Here is a 10,637-nt window from a genome sequence, read left to right on the forward strand (position 1 = left end):
GTTCAAAAGGTTGCAGCGCAGCTACGGTTTGGAAATTCGGAGAATAATTCAGCAACTTGCTTTTGTTTTGGTCTTGGTCATTTCTGTGCTTTGACGAGCTCCGCTGTTAGCGAGCGAGTTATATGTGCAGAGCCCTGGTTATGTCTTTCGGTTCAGGCACCTCAATGATTTGCTTCTGTTTAAACATGAAACACATCCACTTGCATCCAAATGCTTCTGCTGCGTTACTCCAGAGTGGCTCTGCGCCAGTGAAGCACGTAAAATACAGACAGCTTTCAAACTGCTGTAATGTTTTGAAATAAGTAATTAATTACATTTTTGTGTGTGTGTTATTAACATTATTAAATGTTTTCTGTGATATTGATGGAGTTTCAAAGCACTTTTCAGCAAAATGGGGCAGTAGTTTAATTTCCACCGCACTGAAAAATGATGTAGTATCCTGAGTCCCACATCAAGGCAGCCTCCTTCGGGACTCCTGATCCATGTGCTGGATCACACCAGTTCCTGGATGCTTGGGCGTACAGGCAGGATTTAAATTTAAATTACCAGACTCTGAGTATGTTTAGTATGTCCTTCAATTCTCTTCTAATAAATAGAGCCAAGGGCATAGTGAGTCAGTTTCGTAATTAGATGATACAATTGTCTCATGAACTCTGTACAAATTACCTCTTCTCTGTATTGTTTTTGCAGTGTATTGTTTTTCTTGAATAATATGGCACATATCCAGTTTATATTGCAGTCAATAAATTACCCCAGTTTATAGCTTGATGGCCCACAAATGAATAACTGACATCAACAAAAATAATTAAGTCATTACCCTTTTTAATACTGTCAGTACTCTTCATTTAGACCATTAAATTTATTTTTAATTATTAACAAATTTCCTTAAAAGCATTTTTTTGCTTTTTGCTTTTTTTTTTTTTACCAAGAGGTAACCACAGATAAACCACTTTGCTCAATTTTTAACAAATTTGTGATTCTGAGGTTGACACTAGAGTGCAATGATGTAAAGGAAATTGCATTTTATTACATTTGAATTAAATAGGTCAACTTGTGCAGGCCTTTCTCCAGCAAAACTCCCGCTGGAGTTTGGTTCTTCATCGTTAGACTTTATTTACTTCTTGAGCTTTATACAGCAGGTTTCTGCTTTCCAAATAGAGGACTGATAAGATAATTTAGTACACTAAATGGTGTATTTTTGACATTCCAACTGACAGATACTGGGAAGCATTGTAAAGCTAAATACCATAAAGGATATGCGTTGTTATTCCTTTTAGTGAAGTGTTATTCTAGGTGTGCTGGTTTCTGCTTTTATGCCAAGAGTTGGGTGGGTTCAGGGCAGCCCGTGAGCCAGCCCCAGCCTCTGAAGGCCCATGGGGTGGTTGGCCATAGCTCTGTGCCTGCTGTGGGGGTATGGACCCAGGGCGGCACTTCTTCCTTGTGCTGAGGAAGAGCACATTTGGGGGCCCTGTTGCCTCCTGGGCCCTGCGGCCGTCCCAGGGTGCGGGGGCTGGGATGCACACCCCATCTTCCAGGCAGCAAGGAGGTAGGTAGGTCCTTCTCCCCTTGCATTGCACCTGGGCAACGGCACCCCTCCTTGTTACCGCAGCTCTGGCCTTCTGCACTGACTTGCTGACTCCAAACTTGTATTTTTTCTGTTCGCTTAAAAACAGTAATGGAGCCCTGAATGAGACTGTCCCCATCAGACTCCCCTTCCCATCCACTTAGCATTTCTCTCCAATTCTACCCTCAATCATAACAAAATAGCCAACGTATTCTGCTTTCACTGTAATAACACTGGTTGTATCCAAAATGCCCAGACGTCGTGAAGAATTCAGCCAAAATACTCACATTTAACATTCAACCAAGCTCTTCCAAGGCCGGTCCTGCTCATTGGGTCCAAGTAAGTAACCCCATTAAATTCAAGGGGCCTCCTTTTCCAGCTCAGCTTTAATTGTTTGCTTTCCGACTCTCTGTAGATTCATCCTAGTCAACTCTATGTTCCACAAGTCCAAATACTGAGCTATGGTTAGCATATTTCTGTACGGAATATTTTTAACCTTCTAGTAGCTACAGCTCGCAACCATTAGGTTCTCCTCTCTACACTTATTAGAGGAAACACTTGTGGAAGATGTGTCACCTTCTGGACCTGAGAGGCACACGTAGTTCCAAGCAGGCATAAGCAAAATATGTTTTTTTCCATTTCTTGCAAGCAGAAATGAAGTTAATTTGTTTGGAAAACTCCTGCTAAAGGAAATGTCATTCAACAGTTCTGCTGAAGTTATCAAAAGCAAAACCAAATGGATTTGAAAACTTAGCACAGGTCACAGACACTGTTTGTGAGATGAGTAGTAACTATTCTTGTGGGTAGTAAGAACTAGAATAAGAGTATAGTCTAAATTCTGTTTTTAGGCTGAATTACACCCCCCTCCAGTTCCATGAGTGAAATATCTTGGAGCATATTCATGTTAGCCCCTAACTTTTCCAGTAAAAAAAGTTTAAAACTTTAAACCCAAAGCACAGACAGCAGTTTAAGACAGTTCAGGGACCGTTGCTTTCTCTGTACCTGGTGAGGAGGCAGAAAACAGCAGGTTTTGCTGCAGTTTCTGGTGGCTGAGCAGGGACAAGGAGTTGAGATCTTGGCTTCTCTGGTCCAGGCACAACAGACCTTTCCTACCACCCCAGGTGTGATGCCCTTACCAAACTGCGAGAGAGAGGAAAATGCAAAACCCTTTGTCTGCCCTCTCAAGATGAATCTTGCTGGTAATTTGTGTCCAAGTTGATCTTTTTCTTTAAAGGGTTAAATAATCCAAAAACAGCATGAAAAGCTTTATTTTGGATAAAAGGAAATGTTTTGACTGATAGGAGCTTTTTTGGAGGGAAAGAGTTTGGCTTAGTTTGGCTTTATGTAATGTTACCTGAAGCTGTGGTCACGACAGACTGGTTGGTGGTCTGTGGGGAGTGGTACTGCGTGGAGTGTCACGTTAGGGGCATTTTGGGGGCAGCCGAAAATAGCTAGAGAAAAGCCCTCAAGCCAGCTGGGCACTGCTGAGTTTTCATCTCCCAACACTCCCAGGGCTCTGATAGTCCACTTCTGTTGGATTTAGGTGTGATGCCATGAGAAGCTACTGCTGTAACTGCTGTTGTCCTCCTTTCTGCCGGGATCACTGGCCCCTAGAAGTAAGGGCAATGTAAGTTTATAGGGCTGTGCTGGCCATGGAGCTAGGGTCTGCCATCCTTAGAGTCCATGCAACAGCATGGCATCTGCATCATAAAGAGATGCTGTTAAACCTGACAGAGCCTGACATAAAACATGGAGAGCGTCTACGTTACCTTTACTGTTGTTGAGTTCATTACAGGAACTATGGTAGTTGCTGAGTTAGCGCTGACTGGGTTTGGGACCATCAGCTTCTGAGCTGTGACAGCAGAAAGCTCTGCATTAGCTGTCCAAATATTCATCTGGGGTTTGGGACAGGATCTGCTTAAAGCCAGCTTGGTTAAGCTGCAACCATGACTTGAAGGGCCAAGTGGCAATTCTTGTTGCTAACCTCAGAACTGATCCGTTAAGCAAGGTTTACTGCTTCAACAGGTATTTCCATGGAGGTCTGTGGAACTGGCTTTGTGGACCCGCTCTTCATGCTTTGGTCATCGTGAACAAGGATGAATTCCAGCTGAATGAGTAGCCTTAGACCATTTTAGGATCTGGATAAATGAGCAGAGACACAGAAGCAGGGCTTCTTTGTAGGCACTGATTCACATGCACTCGAGTCAGAGTATGATTCACTATCAGAAAACCCAACCTACAGCAGTGTCACAATGAAAACACACTGCTGCAAAGCGAATAGTATATGTAAATTTATAGTAAAACTTTTTTTGCATTATTTCACAGGTGAATATTACAGTCGTGTGTGACTAAACTTATGTTTGCTGGTCATCAGTAAATGCTAAACGCATGATCCAGATACCATCCTGGTTACTGATGGATGTTAGCAGCAAATCCCTGAAGTTATCCTGTAATACTGTTGCATACATTCAGAGTTTATTGAAAATGCCTAAGTCCTTTTTTTTTTTCTTGGAAATAGTAGTCACTGTACAGCCTGCCATCACATTGATTTACGCTGAGGATTGGTTACTTCAGAAAAAGGCTGCTAACTCTATCCATACTACGAAGACCGAAAAAACCCCCAGTAACATCGGGATTATTCCTATCTGCTTTGCTACTACTGTGTTACATCTTTAAATATTAAAACTATTACGCCCATCAAGGATGATAAATTAAGAAACTATGTATGTGAAATGTATGTATGCAAAAAAATTTAAGAAATTATTACAGCATGAAAAAATCCTTATGTATATCAGACTACACTCCTTCTTGCTCGTATTCATCTAATCGGAATTAAAATAAAGACTCCTTAAAATTCAGTTATCTGTGACCTTTTAAAATAAGTCAATAAGTAGTGGATCAACACAATATAGCCACCTCTTTGGAAGCACCTTTTGGGACAACAGGCTTTTTAATTGTTCTTTTTATTGTTTCAAAATACTGATGTCCTTTAGCAATGAGTTATAAATTCGACGCGACCAGCAATAACGGCTGTACAAAACCAACCTTTTCCCCAAGTAAGGGAAAAGCACGAATTATTTGCACAGCCTCTCTGGTCCTGGAGGCTTAAGCGAAATGGATAAACACTGCCAGTGATTACACGAACGAAATGGAAATTGCGGTATTCACACGGCGAACGTATATATTTATACTTTTATAACTGCAAATAGAGGGCTGTGTCCGCGAAGCCATTAACATCGGGGGGGGGGGGGGGGGGGGAGGGGGGACGACAAAAAAACCCACAAAAAGGGTAAGAAAAGCAAAAAGGGAAGGAAGGCGTTGCCTCCTCGGAGGTGAATTAGCAGCATCTCTTATCTGTGGGCCGGTGGGGATGGGACCCGCCTGGCCGGGACCTGCCGCCGCCGCTTGCTCCGAGACCTCGGTCTATCAAACGAAGGGAAAAGCCGGGGTCTGCGGGGGTGGGGGGGCACAGCAAAGAGGGGTACACGCATTTACCTGTCGGCCTGCACCCCCCTCCCCATCTCCTCGGTCTCTATCCTACCTCCCGTGGTATGCTTGCGCATACCTTCCGAGGCAGGAGCGATCCACCTACTTTTTATAGCAGCGAGGAGCGAGGCTATTAATAGGCTATCTAATTACTCCGGGCTGTTAACTGTGAAATCGCTAATTCTGTGATGTGGTTGTTTTGATTTGGTTTTCCAATCCGTAGGACTTGCATTTACAGAACTGGTCAGACTCGCTCCGGAAGGTATTATTTTAACGTTTTAAAAATCAACTTTCGTTCCAAGGAGGAACAAAGTCCCCAAATTTTGACATTTGTCAGGAAAGCAGCAAGTGAAAAATTAGTAGTTTGGATCAAGCGAAGCGTTTTGCTTAGCTGAGATTGCGAATTTCGTTTTTTGGGTTTTTTTTTTTTTTTTTAATTTGGCACGGGGTCTCAAGACATTTCGGTGAGGCAGGCAAATGGCAAGGAAAACGGTTTCAAAAGGGAAGGCGAGGGGTTGCCACGATGCCGACAGAAACGGAGCGGCTCCGCCGGAGCTCAGCACGGACACGCGTGAAACAGAGCTACTCCCGCAAAATGCCTCCAGGAGGACAGATTCATTTTGTCCTGGGGAAAACATTTCGCTGAAAGGTTTTGACCGCTTCTGATGGTTTCTTTTATTTCCCGGGCAGAGAAATAAGAAAGCAACCTTGCGCGGGGGGTTTGTCCAGCAGGTTTCGATGCAGAAAACGATATTTTCGTAGCCGTCTGCGGTACTGCCGACGACCGGCCCAGGGAATACGTGGCGATGGGGGACTTTGCCTGTGCGGGCTGTTTGGCTTTTGTATTTTTTTAAGTGAAAAAGAATTAAGTCTCTGCAACCTCTGCTGTGGGGTTGGGGGCGGAGGCAGGATAGCTAATTGCAGATCGGATTTGACATTGCCTAACATCGGTGATAAGGGGCGGGGGGAGGATGAGGAGAAGCCCTGCTCTGAAGCGGTGGGGAGGAGAAGCGCGGCTCCGCCGTGCCCCGCGTCCCTCCGTTTCCAGCTCTCTCCCCCAGAGAGCTCTCGCAGCAAGAAGCCCGAGAAGTTTTCCCCCGGGCTTTCCGTCTCCGATCCAGCAGAAAGGACCCCTGAAAGCCTTTCCCGGCACCCAGGGAGGAGCGGGCAGGGACCCCGGGGGGTCACCCACGGCCCCGGCCCGGGAGCCGGCGCGGCGGGGAGGGCGGCCGGCTCCCCCCGCGGCCCCGGGCGGCGGCGGCTCCCACCCGCCCCGCGGCCCTGTCTCCCGCGGCGAGGCCCCGGCGCGGGGGGCTTTCCTTCTGGCCTGACCCTGCAATTAAAGATAATGTATAATATTCGTTACTGCAAGGAATACGTGAAACCCAGCCCCACCGCTTCGTAGCGAGGGCGTTAAGGTACGCGTTGAGAAAGGCATCGGAATTAGGCCATTTTCGTCACCGGCCCCTAAAAATCCATAAAAACGCAGAGTAGCAATAAAAGCAGACCTTAGCTCCGCATTTGCAAAGCCTCTGTGTACGTGTTGGAAAGAGATAAAGTGCTTATGCGCTTGTTGGACAGAAGCGGCTAAATCGTAAACGTGTTTTTTAGGGTGCTGCCTCCCGGTCACCCCGAGAGCTGGAGGGCATCGCCCTCGCCCTGCCCGCCCCGCCAGGGCTCACCGTGCGGGTACCGCGGAGCGCCGGCTCCGGGAGTCAGGTTACGCGGCAACAGGAGCCTCTCCTCCGCGCGTTTTGTTGATTTTAATCCTTTTTTTTTTTTTAAAGGCTGAAATCATTAACCAGGCGGACCTCGGAGACTGGAGGGAGGGCAAATAAAAAGAAGTGCAGATCATTATTTAAAAAAAAACCCAACCAAACAAAAAACAACACAAACCCCACACTCTTAGCCACCGATTGCATAAAAGTCCGTGCGGGCTCTCTGCTGCCTGCTGCTTGTTTGAGCACCGTGGAAATCACCCAAAAGCACGGCGGCAGCAGGTCACCAGTGGCGGGGAGGCCGCTTACTGCAGGGGGGAACAACCTCCTGCCCCGCTCCCCGCCGCCGGGCACGGCTTCAAGCCGGGGGAGAGCCCAGCCGCCGGGCGGGAGCGGGGAGGGCTCCCCGGAGCCGGGGCAGGGTGTCCTGCCCGGGGGGGGCAGCCGGGGGGGCCCGGATCCTGCTGTCTGCAACCAGCAAGAGAGGCTGGAGCTCAAGCCCGGCCTCGGAGCAGCCGGCAGCCCTTCGCTGGGGTTTTGGGGAAAGAAGAAATGATCCCTCCTCGTCCTTGTGAACCGGAGGCTCCCGGTTCATGGGACGCATCTGATCATGGGACGCATCTGCCATGGGACGCATCTGATCGCTGCCAAAGGGCACCCCCACCGTGCCCCCCCCCTCTCCTCCCCCCCCCCCCCGCTCTGGTGTATACAGGACCCTGCTGCTTCGGGGGGCGAGTTTCACGAAGCGCTGCCCCAGCTCCCGAGGCTGTCCCGCCCGGCCCGAGAGGGAGGTGATGGGCGGTGGCAAAGGCCCCTCTCCCTCGGCTGCCGTTGAAATCCCCCTTTCCCCGGCTGGTGCCGGCTGCCCCGCCGGCTTCGGCCGCCGTGCCTGCGGCGGGGGCCTCAGCCCTGCGCGGCCGGGCAGCGGCGGGGAAGTGCGGAGCCGCCCGGCCGGCAGCTCCCCGCTGGGCTGGGCGAGCCTGAAGGGCTGCCGATGCCCCGATCGATAAGTCCGCTTCAATGTCACAGCCGCTGGGGAATGGAAACACTCCGTATCGTGGGGTGGCCTTGATAAAAGTATATTTTAAGTAGCGCGGATAAGCGGACGGGAGAAGAGAGGGGGAGAGCTGCCGGCACGTCGCCTGTAATAACCGCTACGCTTATCAGCCTGGCCGAAACTCCCCAGCAGTTTCTAAAGTACATTAAGTTACATAAACACGGCTCGGAAAAGAATACACTCCATCCTGCGATAGTCACCAAAGTGACCCCTCGCACCGCCTCGCACCCGCTCCCGCCGAGCCCCCACGGCCGCAGCGCCCCGGGGGCACTGGGGCCCGGCCCGGCGGGCGATGCCCGCGGCTCCCAGGGCTGCCTGGGCCGGGGGGGCGGCGGGGATGCGGCCGGAGCGGAGCCTTCCCCTCCTCGCTGATGGGATCCCTCGCTGATCTGATCCCCTGGTAAGGGATCAGATTTGCAGAGACCCAGGAGCGGGGGAAAGAGCAACCGCACCGCGCCGGCACACGGCGTTCCCCCAGCCCTTCTTTGGGAGGTTGAAGTGCCCGTGGGGGAATTTGCCTTAATTGGCTACAAACTCTTTTTTTCCCCGATCTGCCTCCTTCCCCCGTTGGCCACAGCGAGCAGGAGCCATGGCTACCTCGCTGGCAGCACCTCCGCAGCGGTGCCTTTCCGCACCGAGCGTCCCCCCGCCCGCCTTTTCTCTGCAAAAATGCCTCTGCGCTCTCCCTACAGATGCCCCCCGGGTGCTTTACCCCGGCCCCGGGGCAGGAGATACCCGAGAGGCTCCCGGAGCCCCGGGGTGAAAGTTACGTCAGAAGAGTGGGATTTGGGAAGGGAGTGACGTCATGACGAGTTAGGAACAGAAGGCTATATGATTTGGGCGGTTCGAGAGCAAACCTGAAACGAAAAGGACTGGAGAGGAAAGGGGTGATTGGGAATGGTTTCCCACGCTGGTCCCAGTTCAAGCCGGGTTTTCTTATCGGGTCTATCGGAGGAAATAAAATGAAACTTTTAGCCCGGCTATAACGTAAACAGGCTAATCAGCGGTGAAAAAACCCGAGGCGCCTGAAGTGTAAAACACAGGTCACTTTGGAGCCAGGGAAAGAGGCGCCTGCCAGGCCAGGGCGGCCGTTCTTCCTCCCAGCCATCCTCACCTCTCGGGCAGGCACCCCCCGGCCTGGGCTGGGGCTCTGCCGCCCACCCTGGGGGCACATGGGCGTCGACACCCCGCTCCCAGCGAGCAAAGCCTGCCTCGAAATGCCTGTCCCTTGGAAAAAACCAAAAACAAACCACCAAATCGCGGCATTTCTCGCATTCTATCCACCCAGATCTCCCCTTAGACCTGTTTGAAATACCCTCGGGTTTAACTCGATAAGGGGCATCCAAAAGACTTCAACGAAACGCGGGCTTTAAAGCCGACAGCTCGGCGCTTTTCAGCGCAGAAGTTTGCAGTGGCAGCACCCAAGCTGGGAAGAAGCAGCGTGGGCATCGACACCCGTGGCTTCCTCTGCTCTTGTCGCGCTTTTGCAGGTAAAAAACACGGGAAAATGTTTTACGTTGCAAGTTGGGGTCGGAAGGCACGCCGGGCGGTTAGAGACAACGAATCGCTGCCCTCGCTTGCAAAAGCGTATTTTCTATTTAATATTACCCCCACTAAAATACATCTAAAAGTAAAAGTAAAAAAACCAATCGCTTCGACCTGGCAGGGTGACCAAAAGAATAACGTTATTTAGAGAGAACTGAGAAGAAAGAAGTATCGCCTTTAATCATACAACTTAATAGAGGAACGGTTTCTCGGGAGCGTGGTTACTTTCCGACCCAACCCCTGCCGCGCTATGCCACAAGAATGAACGAGCACAATAAACCTTCGAGGTCGCGATCGGTTCACCCACGCCGGCAGAGCGGATGGCTACAGCCAGAGCTTCCCCCTACCCCCAGTATTACCAGTTCTTCGCCTCCCGATCACCTTGCCTTGGAAAGACGGAAAGAAAAGCCGTGCCTACCCCGGGAGCGACAGCACGGCGCATCAGCAGCTTTGGGCTCGGTTTCTGTCGGGAGGGCTCCTGCCTGCCGGCTGCCGAGAGCCGGGCTCTGCTCTAGTCCAGCCCTTTGCCGCAGATGACTCTTTCTGTACAAACTGATGATGACAGATATCCAGCTGATAACCTCTGGTGAACGAAGTTATTTTAATTTCCAGTCACTTTCCTGCTAAGTACCATATCAGTTTGTACACAGCTGAGATAAGAGGACGGGGGGGGGGGGGGGCGCTAAAAAGAGGAGAAGAATAAGAAAGAAACAGAGGAAAAATGCCTACCGCCTGCTGCTGGGGTGGACACATCCCACAGCTTGCTTTGGCTTCACCTGACGGTTGGGGCAACTCAAGGAGGAGCCACATTTTTTTCCCCTCGGATAGTTCTGATTTTAACGAGCAAAAAGACGGAGATTTGGGAGGGGGAGGAGTTCACCTGGTTGCTTAGGGCGAGAGCCAGGCACACATCCTCGCGGGCCGCGAGGCCAGGAGGCGCGGGGAAAAAAAACTTATAAAAGGTGAATATTCACCCTAAAGAAGATATTATCGTGGGGCTGGTAGTGGTGGGAAGTATGTATTATTACTGGGCTTAAAAAAAAAAAGGGGGGAAGAAAACCGACACAGGCATCTGGGAGGGAGAGTCCCCCTCCGCTCTTCCCCGCTCCCCGAGCGGGGGGTCCGGCGCTCCCCCGATGCGGGCACCCCGAGGCCCCCCTCGCTTCCCCTTCCCCCCCCCCCCCCGACTGCGCCCGCGCCCGCCCCCGGCGCTGCCGCGCTGCGGGCCGGCGGCCGCCGGGACTGGCACCCCTGCGGAGCTCCGTGT

General features: G+C 50.9%; 2 long non-coding RNA genes across 3 annotated transcripts in view; both read right to left on the minus strand.

Moving 5' to 3' along the window:
* Nucleotides 1-10,490, minus strand: part of LOC142406081 (uncharacterized) — a 34,002-nt gene extending 23,512 nt beyond the window's left edge. The window contains exon 1 of the long non-coding RNA XR_012774438.1: nt 10,100-10,490. This is a non-coding gene — a long non-coding RNA (uncharacterized LOC142406081). The remainder of the gene's footprint in view (nt 1-10,099) is intronic.
* On the minus strand, nt 4,812-10,086 carry LOC142406080 (uncharacterized). 2 transcript variants are annotated; one of them, XR_012774437.1, is made up of 3 exons: nt 9,789-10,086; nt 6,733-6,869; nt 4,812-6,383 (listed from the first exon to the last, which is right to left on the minus strand). It is a non-coding gene; the product is annotated as an uncharacterized LOC142406080 (long non-coding RNA). The 2 variants fall into 2 exon arrangements; XR_012774436.1 differs by having other exon boundaries at nt 9,730-10,086.
* Nucleotides 10,491-10,637: the final 147 nt, after the last annotated feature.

The sequence above is a fragment of the Mycteria americana genome, chromosome 2 (assembly GCF_035582795.1).
Source record: "Mycteria americana isolate JAX WOST 10 ecotype Jacksonville Zoo and Gardens chromosome 2, USCA_MyAme_1.0, whole genome shotgun sequence".
Lineage (NCBI taxonomy): Eukaryota > Metazoa > Chordata > Aves > Ciconiiformes > Ciconiidae > Mycteria > Mycteria americana.